Source organism: Fragaria vesca, linkage group LG4, assembly GCF_000184155.1.
Source record: "Fragaria vesca subsp. vesca linkage group LG4, FraVesHawaii_1.0, whole genome shotgun sequence".
Classification (NCBI taxonomy): Eukaryota; Viridiplantae; Streptophyta; class Magnoliopsida; order Rosales; family Rosaceae; genus Fragaria; species Fragaria vesca.
The window spans coordinates 10,822,514-10,836,554 of record NC_020494.1 but is presented as its reverse complement, the minus strand read 5'-3'; positions in this window follow the sequence as shown (position 1 = coordinate 10,836,554).

Below are 14,041 nucleotides of genomic sequence, written 5' to 3'. Positions count from 1 at the left end.
ATGTAAAAAGATTGACCGTTTTCCATTGAAATTATTTGGGTTTGCAAGTAAATCTTCTTGATTATATGAGATTGAAAGAACGATAACCAAACTCCCACTTTTGCTCAACAGATTGGAGAAGATATCGAATTGCAGACATCTGAATAATTATCCCTCAATCTCAGTTTCAATCTCCTCAGTAGTAGGACAATTCAATTGTCTTTGATTAGTCTGACTACCAAAGCTCCCAAATTAACCACAACCCTCATCATCACCCATGTGAAATTCTGAACCAGATCTGACCACGTCTCGATCAAATCAGAACTTCGACCAATCCTTCCTCATCTCCTCTATTTAGAAAACGTGAAACTTTTTTGAAAATATGAGAATGAAGAGTGTTTATGCAGGTCCAATAGATCAAAGAGATAATATATATGGTCATCTGGAAGTTATGAAGAAAGAGGAAGAAAGTCATGGAGGTCTATAGGGATGAGAGTGTTGTGGTTTTGTTTAATTGTGTGTTGGTGTTTTATAAAAACGGTGAAAACCATATAAAGACGTTTTTCATATTTATTCACAATTCCAGAGTTGTATTCTTGAACTTGTTTTCCGTGTTTTCAAAACTAAATGCACCGAATGCATATTTCATATGTTTTTGTATTTAAAAAACAAAAAACAATATTGTAAAACAATACCGAAGAGCCCTTAATCTTCTCTATTAATTAAGCCAATTTAGCTTATAAAACTGCTCTTTGGTAAAACTTTCAGAATCCCTCCAAATGCCCCTCATTTTATATTAGTCTATAAGCTTGATATAATAAACAAAGGGTAAAACAGTAACCATGAGAATATATAAGAGAATTTCAGTTATATTCAAAAACTAATTTGCATTTATTGTTTACATACAAAAACGGTTGACGTCGTGAAAGGTGTTGTTCACGTTTATCTCTATTTACCTTTCATAAAGCCAAAGAGGGGAGCGCAACAAAACAACGATTAGACATCCATAATTGTCATTGGGTAATTTGGGGGCTTTGATTTGCTATTGTTTTCTCATTGTCATTTGGTCTTCTTTCAATTTTTTGCAGGTAAGCATTGAGAAATTTCATAATAATGTTTGACTCCATCAATGCTTAAAGTTTTGGAATCTATATAACGAGGTGATTCAAACTTTCGTTTGTTGTGTAAATTCGGTTTCCTAGGGATGAGAAGATGATCTCTTCGTCAAAATACCAAACAGTGAGAACTAAAAAACAGGTCTCATCATCAAACTAATGTATCCAATAGCCCTAGCTATATCTCTGAAAACTATATCATTTGTTTTAGTCTATTACCATTTTTGCTTGATTTCTGACATATTTGATGTTCTTTGTGTTATACTAACTTTTCTTTTCAACAAAGAGGGAACAAATGAGATCTATGTTTTGTTGCAGGTGGGACGAATAGAGTGTCATACTCTCTGTTTCCACCTCCTTTCGGGATCACGGGAAGGAAGATCGAATTCTTTGGTCGTGCTCCTCTGTTGTTACTACATAAGTAACACAGCGTCAGAAGTCGAGACTGAGTTGGCCCATAGTTTTACCAGTCACACATCACTTGTTTCATTTCCAGCTATACTGAATTTTCATTTGTTTTATTTTATAAAATGATTTACAAAAAGATAAAAAGAAAAAAGAAACAAAACACATCGTTTAATGTAACTTTGTTACTTACTTACTTGTACGCAGTACCTTGAGTACTGCGGCTCTCTAGAGCATGTGTCAAGCAGCGGGTGGAGAAGCTTTTAGCGTGTGTTGTGCATGACTGTTGGTAATTCTCCCTCCGCGATTGGAGAAGCTTTCTGAACAGTGAAGAGGTGTGTTGAAGAAGCTTTGCATCGGGTATACTTGCGAGGCGGGAGAATTACTCAATTACATGAAAGTGGATTACAGATCTGAAGATATGAAGAGGTAGACCGAAATCTGGAAATTCGATTCGGCGGTCTTCTGCTCGGATGACGACGGAGCTATAGTTGTGGATTTTCAGAAATCGTCGTACCTCAAGAACTGCTTTGAGGAATTGGGTAACGAGGTAAATCTTTGCGTTATTTTCTTTCTATGGTTCATTTGATTGAACCTGTGTGGGTTTTGGGTTAGGTTCGATTCTAAAGTTAGCAAGAAATTTGAGAGACCAGTGATACAGTAAAGAGGAGAAGACAACAAGTCTGAGAGACCATAAACGGGACTCGGTCGTAGGTAGCCGGAAAGATCACGTCCGTCAGCTCAAATGTATGTTCTTCAACCATTAACTTTCATTTCTCTCTTTTAATCGACTCAAAATTCCATCTTTACATGTATGAATGTATTTGGGTTAAGAACTGTCAAGTTGTAAAGCTTGTACCTTTACACGAAATTTGTAGCACTACCAGAACAAAGGCTTTAGCCGACGAAAATAAAAAAACTAGGCCGACGAATTATTTTTTCATCGGCTAAAGTCCACGTTAGCCGACGAAATTTCCTTCGTCGGCTAATTTAAAATTTTGTCGGCTAAAGTATTTTAGTAGACGAAAAAAAATCTTGTCGGCTATTATCGAAAAAAGTCGTCGCCTATTCACAACTTTAGCCGATGATACTATTATTTCGTCGGCTAAAAGAAAAACAATAAAATGTTGTATAACTTGCTTAGTAGGTTTTATACAAATACACAACTTTGTGAACCAACTCTACCTAGAAGCAAAATTAACAAAAATCTCGTGAAATAAGATGTGTTCAGAATGGTGAAATACGGTTATGGTTCAAAAATCACGAAAATCGGGTAACGTCTCTGATGTAGAACATTCCAAACCCGGTATGCTGCAGATTTGGCGTTCGGTGTCCGATTGACTATTGTGATACCTTTCCGGAAGTGTAACGGCCCTACGAGTTAAACTCATCGCCATGACATATGGGCCTTTTTGGCCATCAGAGTCCGTTTAGGGCTTCAAAATGCAGTTTTCTTATTTCCGATTAGAGTTGACCGTTCCGATCGAGCCCTTAACGTTGTCGAATCCAGTTGAATTTTTTACTATAGACATCTTTCGTCATAATGATCATATATGACGGTTGAATTTTGGTTTATGAATTTTAGTCATCGGAATCACGTGTCTACTAATGTTGTATAACTTGTTTAGTAGGTTATACAACTTTGTGAACCAACTCTACATAGGAAGCAAAATTATCAAAAATCTCGTGAAATAAGATGTGTTCAGAATGGTGAAATACGGCTATGGTTCAAAAATCACGTAAATCGAGTAACGTCTCGGTGCCGATAGTAGCGGTCAACTCTATTTACCATTATTATTCCTTATGGGGAGCCCTATCCTCGGAAGGTAAATATCTCAAAATTTTATTTGGGCAATTGCGTCTCATCTACGTGAGAGTTTTTCATGTGGAAGGTTTGACCAAACTATGTAATATAGAGGGAGATATGAGCGTTTTCATGTGATAAGTGACGATGGATTAGGGTTGACCGTTTCGATCCAGCCCTTAACATTGTCGGATCATGTTGAATTTTTTATCATAGACATCTTTCGTCATAATGATCATATCTGACGGTCGAATTTTGGTTTGTGAATTTTAGTCATCAGAATCACAACGTGTCTACTAATGTTATAAAACTTGTTTAGTAGGTTATACAATTTTGTGAACCAACTCTACATAGGAAACAAAATTATCAAAAATCTTTTGAAATAAGATGTGTTCAGAATGGTGAAATACGGCTATGGTTCAAAACTCACGTAAATCGGGTAACGTCTCGGTGCCGATAGTAGCGGTCAACCCTATTTACCGTTATTATTCCCTATGGGGAGCCCTTTCGTCGGAAGGTAAATGTCTCAAAATTTTTATATAGACGGTTGCGTCTCATCTACGTGAAAGTTTTTCGTGTGGAAGGTTTGACCAAACTACGTAATATAGAGGGAGATATGAGCGTTTTCGTGAATTTATAAACTTTAGTCGACAAGATATTAAAAAAGTCGTCGGCTAAGGTCAAATTTTTTTGCGGCAAACCAAATTTGGGGGAAAATTTTCAAAGGACTTAAACCGACGAAAATATATGATTACGTCGGCTATTGTCAAAAAAATTTTAGCGGTCAACCAAAATTTTCAAAATTTTCAAAAGAGTTTAGCCGACGAAACTAAAGAATTTCGTCGGGTAAAATTCTTTATATAGGAGTTTTATCGGAGGTGGATGGTAAGAAGTCAGAAAATCAGAAAAAGTTACTGTTTCGCCTGCCGGATTTTCTTCTCGGCCTAGCTCTGCCGTCAAGCCACCGGACACCGCCACACTTGTCCCAAAAGCTTCGCCGTCATCTCTACTTCATTGCTGGACAAGTGGTGCATCGAGTGGCATTGCCGTGAGGTATAAATCGAGCTCCAAAACTCCGCCGGTTCGGATTCGGTGTCGATCGAATTTCTCGTTCCTCAAGTCACCATTTGGTGAGTTCTATATATGGATAAGTTGAGTTTGATTAGTACTACATTCCCCTAGAATTTGGTAGCTCGATTCGGTGTGTGTGAGGAGAATCGAAGATTTGAAGTTTTTAGGGTTTAAAATTAGGGATTTTTATATTTTAATTCAATTGACATGTTTAGGCTTAAAATTGGGTTTCGACTTCTTCTAGAGAGTTGTTCGAAATGTTGAGAGGAAGATTCTGTCAAATTTTGGTGGTGATTGGAGGTGGCCGAAAGTTTCTGCAGTTTTTTTTTTCAAAAACCAGTAACTTTAGCCCACGATATTTAAATACTTTAGCCGAAGACATTCGTCGGCTATAGTATTTTTTAATTTTTTTATAAGGTTTAGCCGACGAATTATGGCATGTTTCGTCGGCTAAACACTTCTAAAGCCAACAAAACAGACTATATTTCGTCGGCTATAGTTATTTTTTAATTTTTTATTACATACTTTAGCCGACGAATATTGTCGGCTAAAGTCTCAGACTATGGTCGACGAAACATTTAAGATATTCGTCTGCTATTGTCCTAGATAATAACTGACGACGTCTTCTAGTGTCGTCGGCTAAAGTTATCACCGACGACCCTTTTCCAATGAAACTATAGCCGACGAAAGCTCGTCGGCTAAGATCTTAGCCGACGAATTAAGCTAACAGGCCAACGAAACTTTTTCATCGACTAAAGTGCTTGTCCTGGTAATGTAGTGATTCTATTGATACGTACTTGCTCGGTTTGTCTGATTCCTTAAAGGTACTTAGCTCCACCAAGCATGAATAAGTTTTAGAAATTTCAGTTACTACTCATACTGGGTTTGTAAATGTTAGCCACTTCTGTATGCGAAATCAATTCTCTGCATATCATTTGAGTATATGATTTCATATCCACCAGATACATATCTTTCCATCAATTGCATGTAGAAATGTCATCTTTACATGTTTCTAGAGTAGCTGGTTCCATCACACTACCGGGACAAGCACTTTAGCCGACGAAAAATTTTCGTCGGCCTGTTATTATAATTCTTCGGCTAAGATTTCGTCGGGAACATGTCGTCTGTGGTGACTTTAGCCGACGAAACTAGAAGAAGTCGTCTGCTATATTCTCAACGTTTAGCCGACGAAAAACAGTACGTCGGCTTTTTTCCAAGAATTTAGCCCACGAATATATTAAATGTTTCGTCGGTCGTGTCTAAGACTTTAGCCGACGACATGTGTAATATATTCGTCGGCTATAGTATGTAATAAAAAAATAAAAAATAACTAAAGCTGACGAAATATAGACTATTTCGTCGGCTTTATAAGGGTTTAGCCGACGAATTAAGGTGTATTTCGTCGGCTAAAACTTATTTAAATAAAAATTAAAAATACTATAGCCGACGAATTAAGGCGTATTTCGTCGGCTATAAGTCCATTCCAGTAAAAAAAAAAACCCCGAAATTTCTAAATTACCATTCCAAGCAAGCTGCAAAATACACCAAAACAATTCCATATAACCAACAACAAGCACATAAAACTATATAATTCATCAACTACACAAAATCTAGATCGCCTAAATTAATATTCGCTGCTGCGGAGGTTGCTGGGGAGGTTGTGGCGGCTGGGGTAGCGGTATAGCCGGAGGCATGGGCGAAGCCGGAAGTCCCTGAAGCTGGGCAGTTGTAAACTCTTACATGTACTGGAACATCTGCTGCTGCTGGGCCTGCTGGATGACATATATCTTGGCAGCATAGGCTGCCTGCGCGGCATTATAGGCAACCTGAGCAGCTTGTTGTTCCCGTAGTCTCTGAACTTCCGACTCTAGCTGAGTCGTCCTAGTGGTCGTGGTCGTGGTCCTGCTGCTGGTCGAGACTGCCTTTCGTTGAAATCATAGAGTGGTCTTCATGACCCCTTCGCCCTTCTTTCCTAGACTCCGGCAGTAGAAGTTGTTTGCTCGCGGTGGGAAGGCTGTGCCCATGATTCTCGCCCCAATCGTTGGATCCGAAGTGTAAATCCGGGACATGGCTTCGGACATCTCTTCCTCCTGTGTGTCCGGCCATATCTCCCTCACTATAGCACTCATCACCTCGTCACTAGCCTCCCTCACCTTCGCCTATATGGATAGGAAAAAAATTATTAATTAACATTTTGACATATATATATATATAAGTAAATTTAAAAATTTAAAAACGTAAGATGACTTACAATATCCTCCTGGGCGTCAGGATATGCCTTCTCGTACGTATAGACGTAACGGTTGACTTCTAGATGTTCCATGGCCGCCTCGTCCATGAAGACAGCGAACAGTCTAGAACCGCCATGATGGTTCCTTATGTTGCGTTGCCGGTTCTGAGCGTTCGCCCGAGAAACGGCCTTCAAAGAAAAAAATAAACTATTAGTAAAATATTTAAAAACGGACGTACTTAATAACAAATTAACTAATTAATTTTTTTAAATACATGTTTACGAGGGTTGTTGAATTCTGATGTCAGAAGCCAGCGCCACTCGTACTCTCTGTACTGGAACTCAGCAGGGGTACTAGAACGTGCGTCCCGTGCGTAGTCCAGTGGGTTCGCAACTCATTCTTCAACTCCTTGTACCTAACAGATACAACAAAATATTAGAAATATTATTAATATCACATACAATTTTGTTTTTTCATTAACTTCCCAACGTACCTTCCCCCATGCACAACGTCCGCCCAGTTGTCCTTCAGGTGCTCGAGAACCTCAAACCACACCTGCATTTAACCGTTTATTGGTTTAGTTTTTCGATAAATCAACAATGTAATACATAATATTATTGAGGCATTTTGTAAACTCACCGACATCGCGTTGTGGATCATGTCCTTAACCTCTTGCGGGACCTCGCCCCAGTCTGACCACAACATAGGGACTTTATCCCTAATGAGCGCTCCCACGCGGCCGGAGTACGTCCTCGACTTCCCGCCCGATACTATGTGGCCATCCCAGTCAGTATTGATGACGATCCTCCCCACGGTACCCACGATCTTCTCGAGAGCCTTTCCTGTGACGGGGTCTCTCTTCTTCTTTGTCGGTTTCGCTCCGACGGTGTCTATCACATGATAAACCAAATTGATTATTAAAATCGGAGACCCTTTATTATTGATTATAAGAAAACAAATCATTCATCACTGATTACCTGAGGTGCTCGAGGCGGACGCGACGGATTCCGTCTCTGTCGCCGATGATGATACCCTCGCGGAAATAAGAGGCGTATCAAAAGGCACGAACCGATACGCCGCTGATGGAGCCACTGGCGGGGGCAGTGGATAAATCAACGTCCCTGAGCCATCGACTACATGTAAGACCAGTATCATCAGCGGAAGGAACAGATGAGGCGGCGGCATCTGTACCCCAGATGACCCACTATCCGAAGAAGTAGGACCCGGAGTGGGCGCCGGGTGTATCTCAGGCATACGGGGTGCAGACACCTACGTCTGGGTCTGAGGCCACAGCTGCCTCGAGGAACGAGGGACGCCCGCTCGCCTTGATGAAGGGGGCACCTCCGGCTACCTCTGCGCCGTCTCTAGAAAGCTCGCACATCTGGCTGTCGTCTGGCTGTCATCTGGCCTTGAAACGACGTTTGAGGGTTGCTAGAGGTTCCCTCAGACGATTCGGACTTTTGGCCCTTCGAACTCTTCTTCGATCTAAAATAGCCGCTCATCCTATTTAAAATATTAATTTGAATCAAGGTTGAGGCATGGGCGGATACACTCATTCAATGTTGCTTGTTAATTCAAGTCTGAGGCAACATTGAAAAAGTAAAAATTCAATCTTATCCTTCTCAAATCTAAGGCTCTAAATTATTTTGTCTTTATTCTCTAAAAAATATTTTTGAAACCATATTTTTTTCATTATGTTCATGCTTAAATTTAAACACTTAATATAATGTGAAATATATATATTTTTGAAATTATACCTTTTCAAAAATATGAATTCAATTAAATATATATATATATATATTCATCCGGATTTGATATAGGTTTTTCTATTTTGTATTTTGTATCTTATGTTTAAAAATTCGTACCGAGCCTACAATGAATGCAGTATCTAGTCATGGAATATAACAAGTGCACAGTGCAAGATTCAAGTTCATTATCAACAAAGCATATGTTTAAAAAATGAGGATAATTTATCTCCTAAACATAAATTAGGGAAATTGAACAGTAACATAAAACATAAAGCATAGCCTAAAAATCAATTCGAAATCAAAAGTAAAAAAGAAGAAAAACACTAACCTTGGAGATCGGGAGAGGGAGAGGAGTCGGAGACCGGGAGAGGGAGAGGGAGAGGTAGGAGGCGGAGACCGGGAGAGGGAGAGGGAGGAGGCGGAGTCCGGGAGAGGGAAAGGGCGACCGGGAGAGGGAGAGGGAGAGGAGGCGGAGGAGGCGGAAGAGGAGGCTAGAGTTTTTCTGCTGTCGAGCGCAACAAGTTAAACCCGACAACTTTAGCCGACGAAATTATTATTTCGTCGGCTAAAGCTAAGAATCTCGTCGGCTAAGATCAAACTCGTCGGCTAAAACCTTTGAAATTCGTCGGCTAAACCTTTGAAATTCGTCGGCTAAAGTACTTTTATACATTCGACACATTGTGATTGTGATGATCAAACTTGAGAAACAGAAATCCGACCGTCAGATCTGACCATCATGACAAAATACATGTATGGGCAAAAATTCAACTTGATCCGACAAGGTTAAGGGCTCTATCCGGACGGTCAATCCCGTAAGTCAAACACCTAAACGCACGGAAAAGGTCGTTCAACCGTCTAAATTACGTATTTTGGCCGGACCTTCAACTGAAAATAGTTTTAAATTGATGAGACGCAAGAAGTCGTCTAAAAATTTTACGCAAAATAACCACCAAAGATATGGCTACTCATAGAGAGAAAGAATGAAAAATTGCATTGACCGCAACTATCGGCACCGAATCTTTACCGGAATACTGTGATTTTTCAACCGTAGATGTATTTCACCATTCTGGTCATATCTTATTTCACGACTTTTTTGCGTTTGAAGGTTTTACGTATAGTTTGTTTTTGAAACGGAACATTTACTTGACACTTGGTAAACAAGTTATACAACATTAGTAGGCATGTTGTGATTGTGATGATCAAACTTGAGAAACAAAAATCCGACCGTCAGATCTGACCATCATGACAAAATACATGTATGGGCAAAAATTCAACTTGATCCGACAAGGTTAAGAGCTCGATCCGGACGGTCAATCCCGTAAGTCAAACCCCTAAACGCACGGAAAAGGTCGTTCGACCGTCTAAATTACGTATTTTGGCCGGACCTCCAACTGAAAATAATTTCAAACCGATGAGACACAAGAAGTCGTCTAAAAATTTTACGGAAAATAACCACCGAAGATAGGGCTATAGTATGTAATAGAAAAATTTTAGGGTTTAGCCGACGAATATCCTAACGTATTCGTCAGCTATAGTATGTAATTAAAAAATTAAAAATAACTAAAGCTGACGAAATATTAGGTTATTCGTCGGCTAAAACCATCTTAGCCGACGAAATCGAAATATAGTATTTCGTCAGCTAAGATGGTTTTAGCCGACGAAATACACTATAATTCGTCCGCTAAGATGGTTTTAGCCGACGAATTATGGTGTATTTCGTCGGCTAAAGGGAAAAAATACATTAAAAAAACAGAAGGTATTAATAAACCATACTAACTTCCTGTTCATCATATATCACCAAAATTCATATAAAATAACTGAAATATGAATTCAACATATGTAAACTATAAAGGAAAAGGTCTTTAGTTATACAAATTAATGGATTCGTCCTCTAAATTAAAACTAAGGCTCGTAATCGGAATCATCCGATGAGTTTTCTTCGGTGTCAGAATTAATTTCTGGTAATATATGTCTTTCCTCATCGCCAGAGTCTTCGTTTGTTTCTTGATTTGGATCAACATCAATAAGCCTTGGCTCTTCATCACGAATTCGCACCGAACGACTCGCTTTAAAATTATTAAGGCGAACGGTAGAGGAGTTAGGAATACCTATTGCGTTGGGCTCTTGATACGCAACATCTTCTTCCTCGTCTTCGGCCTCTCCAAGTGTAGTCGTCCGGTAAATGTTTCGAGGGTGCACAAGGTTGACTACTTTTCACGCGTCACCCTTAGTAAGGTCATCAAGATAAAACACTTGTTTTACCGATGTGGCAAAAACGAACAGGTCATCTTCGTAAGAACCTGTAGCAGTGTTCACCGATAATATTCCGTATTGATCGGTCTTCATGCTCTGTAGCCTAGTATCAAACCATCAACACTTGAAGAGGTGCACTGTCATGCCTTGCCCATAAACGAGTTCCACCACTGAATGGAGAACATCGTAATAGTCAACTCCATTCCACCCACCATGCGCATCACCCCAGACTTCTGTGTTCTCCGTCTGATGTCTCTCTGTTCACATATAAATTGCACGCCATTCACCTTGCACATCGGATAAACTCTTGACATTATCGGCTTCATCGCTAGAAGTCTTAGTTCGTGCGACCAATTTGGGTAATCATCAAATTGAATATGGTTCATCTGCAACCAACCATTCAACTGTAAATATGGATAATTATGCAATAAACATAAACACGTACATAAATATTGAATTACGTACCCATCCGCCAAAATAGTTTGCGAACTCCCTGTTGTGGTACTCGAGATCACCTTGAATGTCTGGACAATATAGATGGATGTCTTTCCAGTATTCAACTTCTGGACAGTTAATCAATACCCACCAGTGGGCAATGACTAGCTCATGTGGTTGCAACTTGTAAGAGTCTGGCAAAATTTCATAAACTTCAACATCACTGGAGAGTATGGAAAGATTGAACTTCGGTACATCTACCGGTATGGTTTGCGGAGTTTCCTTCAACGCTCCTAAATACAACTTCATGTAGGTGACGCACTCGTGCGCAATATATGCTTCAGCTATACATCTTTCAGTCGCGGATTTATTAGCCACATAATCTTTGTAGTCTCCAAGTTGCCTATAAATCAAGTTGCAAAGTGTTCTGATTATTGAACATGTATATTGAGGAATTCAGGTGTAAAAAATATACCTTTCCATGGGATACATCCAAGTGTAGTGTACTGGACTGGACCGGTAAGCAACAATTGCTCGGGAAGATGGATCATCAGGTGAGGCATGATGTCAAAAAAATTTAGAGGAAATATCCTCTCAAATTTACACATGATATAAATGATGTCCTCTTGCATTTCCCGGATGTTAGATTTTTTCACTTCCCGTGTGCATAACTTCTGGAAGAATCTTGCTAACGCTACTAACGGCTCCACCACCAGACGGGGAATGAACGGTCGAATGAAAACAGGGAAGAGACGTTGTAGCAGGATATGACCGTCATGACTCTTCAACCCGTACATCTTATTGTCCCGGAAGTTCACACACCGGGCTATATTTCCTGCATAGCCTGAAGGATACTTCACATAACTCATCCACCTGAAAATTACGTTCTTCTGGTCATGCTTCACGGTGTAAGGAGCTTGAGGCATTTTTTTCTTCCCTACTTTCAACCACATATGTCTTCTTATTTGCATTTTGTTTAGATCAATGCGTGCCTTAGGACCGTCTTTCGTCTTCCCCTCCAAGTTCAACACTGTCCCCACCACACTGTCGCAAACATTCTTTTTTATGTGCATCACATCTAGGTAGTGCCTGATCAACAACTTACTCCAGTATGAGAGTTCCCAGAATATGCTCTTATGTGGAATTTGTACATGTCGGGTCTTTCAGGTATTGCCGCCACAATATTGGGATGATTGCTGAGCTGCCCAAAATTGTACTCATTAAGCATTGCTAAAATTTCTTCCCCCGTCCATCTTCTAGGAGGCACACCGATTTCTACGGTCTCATCAAATGCCTGTGCATCGAACCGCCATCCGTGATCATATGGAAGGAGAGTACGGTGACCCAATTGGCATATCTTGTTGCAATGACTGCTTCTCCCCTCATCGCTAAGGCACTCTGGACAAACCTTGTATCCCTAACAACGTTGCCTGACAACATCCCACGGGCAGGAAAATCACTGATGGTACCAACAACCATGACATGCATCTGGAACATCTCGTGCATGTACATGTCATAAGTGGGATGACCAACGTCCCACAAAAACTTAAGCTCTTCAATCAAAAGTCTCAAATACACATCGAGACACTTCCTTGGATAACCGGGGCCCGGAATCAACAAACTCAACATATTGTATTCCTTCTTCATGCACATCCATGGAGGAAGATTGTACGGTACCAAAATCACCGGCCATACACTATATTGAAGACTCATGTTGCCAAAAGGGTTGAACCCGTCGGATGAGAGCCCGAACCTCACATTTCGGACCTCTGACGCAAAATGAGGAAACTCCATGTCTATATGCTTCTAAGCCTCCCCGTCAGCAGGGTGTATAAGGGTATCTTCGTCATGCAATTCCCTATCAACGTGACATCTCATAGCTTCGGCCGTGTGTGAAGACATGTACAATCGCTCCAGCATATCCCTCAACGGGAAATACCGAAGTACCTTCACAGGTTTCCTATTGCCTGCAGGAGTCAGCTTATACCTGTCAGTGTGACATACCGGACATGCGTCAAGGCCACCAAGGTCATTCCCTTCTGGATCTTTACCCCAGAAGAAAACGCAGTCATATCTGCATGCATGGATCTTGATGTAGGAAAGCCCAAGATCTTTCAGGATACATCGGACCTTATGATGAGTGGTAGGAAGACGATGACCGTGGGGCAGCATCGAAGCAGTGTACTGTAGATAATCATCAACAGCCTTCACGGTCGATTTTGTCTCAACTTTAATCTTCATTACGTCCATCACACTTTCAAGAACGGTCTTTTGACAACCAGGGTACACAAGGGTCTGTTGAAAAGCAAGCAGTTTATTGTACTTGTTAATACCAGCAGTGTTGACAGCTCTAGGGAAGGGCTGCACCGGGTTAGGCATATACTGTCCTTGAGCGCATACATCGCTCTCATAAGGAAACATGTCGTTGATGAAGGCCGTTGTTGGATCGTTGGATGTACTAGTACTGCCCGTCTCAGAAAATTGGCCATGATCATGCGGACCCCCTGATGATATTTCACCGTGATATAACCAACATGTGTACTTCTCCCAAAACCCGTTACTCTTCAGGTGCTGCCATATTTTGTCAATCGCAAATCGATGCATATCGCTGTGACACTAACATTTCGTGCACGGGCAATAGAAAATTGTATTCCCGTTAGCATTAGCTAGCGCATATTCTAGAAAACTTATAATTCCTTTACCATATCTTTTGTCCCATTTTGGAAGCGAAATTCAACTCTTATCCATATCCTGAAAATATAACAAAATATATATATGTATAACGCTAGCTAATTATTAATTAAATTCTATGCCATATATAAAATCTCAATTCATTTATATATATTCTACGTACTACAACTAATTAATAACAAATTAATTAACACACATATATATAGACATACTTAATTAATAATTACATAACAATATTATATATATCAACATCATCACAAAAATACATCATCAACAACTTCATACCATCAACACAAAATTATAAATTAA